Genomic DNA, 2074 nt, shown 5'->3' with positions numbered 1-2074 from the left:
CTACAGAAAAAGAGAAAAACAGAAGAGAAAAGAAACAGAGGTTCAGAATTGAAATGAAGAAGGGCGGGCAGGGGGAGAACAAAAGAGGAACAACATTTTCAAGTAAGTCATGACGGAAGGAATGCACTGGGGAGGTGTCACACACACCAACTCCATCGGAGAGGCCTGAGCTCCCCAGGACACTGGCTGAGGTGGGGAACAAGCTCATGACCACCACAAGAAACAACTGACAAACAGCAGCACAAACCTACAGAGGCACCTCCAAGGCACAGAACAACCTGCTGGGAAGGCAGAGGCTGACAGGTGACCCTCCTGTCACCCCGCCACAGAACAGTAACAGCAAACGTCAAAAAGGCCACGCAAAGACCAAAGCTTTGGGTAAAAATATATTTCCTCTCCCCACTTCAAGTGTTGGCACTATTTGGATCTGTAACCTGAAGCATATACAAGAAATAACTAAGCTTATGCTATAAGGTTATTATTCCATCTGTAATTCAAAAACTGAAATATTTTAACATCAAATAAAGTGACAATATCTAACAGATGCATACATATCATTTGCATTAACACTGTACGTAGGTTACACAATTGTTTAGTTACAAACATGGGTTATTTTCCAATAGCAAGGTAATAAGTCCTACATCTATGGTTTAAGGCAATCAGGATATTAAAAATGTATACAAATACAAGATTTCTACCGCTGTTCACAGCTTTGTTTTCTGGCAATTAAAAAAACCCTTCATATTTGTAGGGCTCCGTGCTGGCACACGCTGGTGAGAGCGCCACGGCTATCACACCCTGCACAGGCAACCCGGGCCCTTGGAGAAGGGACACAGAAGGGGACTGGAGTCAAATGGACAGACCCGATGTGGGCACACACACAAAGACATTTCCATCCGCACTCGGACGGCTTGGGAGAAGCAGAAGGAGAGCTGCCTGCAGAAACATCGGCCCTGCTTAACATGGATGTACTTCCAGGGAGACACGAATCTCCCTGATGGGATTTCAAGCTGTCAGAAGCACACGGAGGGGGTGACAGGAGTGGCAGCTCTCCAGCTGGAGAGGAGCCCAGGGTGGGTGCCAGTGCCTGCTTTCCCCACTCCTGGGGTACCGCAGGAGATGCATTTCAAGATGATGCATTTCACGACCACGAGCTCCAAGGGCACCTTCCTACTCCCTGCCCTCCCAGAAAGGAACTGTGTGACCCCCGAAAGGTTCTGGGGAAGCAAACCCTTACCCATCTCCTCCTTTCCCACTGCCTGCCAGACCCACATGTGCTCCCCTCTACAGAGCAGCCCCAGCCCCTCGCAGAGACCTGGACTGTCTTTGCTTTTCCATTCTGGGGGTTGGCTTCATGCCCTGGGAACACCACCATCCCAGAAAAGGCACGTTTCAGTGTGCTTTCCTGCTCCTTTGTATTAGCCTAAGGACTGGAATCCACCTTGTTGTCAGGAACATGCAGTTTTAGAGGAGTTTTAACCACCCCATTCACAAGTAAGCGGACTTGGAGAATGTCCCAGAAAAGCACAGCTGGTGTCCCGCCAGGAGCGAGGCAGGAAGGGTCAGTCTCTTACTGCTGTACTTACATGCAAGGTGAAAGCACATCCAGCCAGACCTGAGCGTATCATTCACTCCATGCACATCAGAGGCTACTGTGAAAAAAGGCATGGGGAAAGAAAAGCAACAAGTGCAGCAGGAACAAGCTAAACATGGCCCAGGGGTTCAAGATGGGAAAAAAAGTTATTACCATCTCCTTTGGCAAAAAACCAAAACAGTACCTTGGACATCTTCAAGTTTGTGGTTTATTCCCAGTTTCTCCAACACAGCTTGTTCTCTGCTGGAGAAAAACTCAACCAAAAAGACACTAAAGCACTTGGCCACAGCTTTCTGTCAAAAATGAAAAGCTCAACTCAGTTTCTTTCCCCTGCTAAACATCCCTTGAAGGGCTGTTAAATGAAGCAGGAGAAATAAGTGTTAAAATTAAGTTTTCTACTTGGCACAAAACACTGGTAATTAAAAAGAGGACATGCACAGAGACAGCTGAAGCAAAGCATATTGCCACGAGCACTTGGTG

General features: G+C 47.5%; 1 protein-coding gene across 1 annotated transcript in view; it reads right to left on the bottom strand.

Annotated features, from left to right (window-relative positions):
• SEPTIN11 (septin 11) overlaps nucleotides 1-2074 on the bottom strand; it is a 50794-nt gene that overhangs the window by 5659 nt on the left and 43061 nt on the right. The gene's annotated exons all lie outside the window — the stretch shown is intronic.

Source organism: Corvus cornix, chromosome 4 (genome assembly GCF_000738735.6).
Source record: "Corvus cornix cornix isolate S_Up_H32 chromosome 4, ASM73873v5, whole genome shotgun sequence".
Taxonomy (NCBI): Eukaryota; Metazoa; Chordata; class Aves; order Passeriformes; family Corvidae; genus Corvus; species Corvus cornix.
The sequence above is the reverse complement of the archived record's forward strand: the minus strand, read 5'-3'. Positions and strand labels throughout refer to the sequence as shown.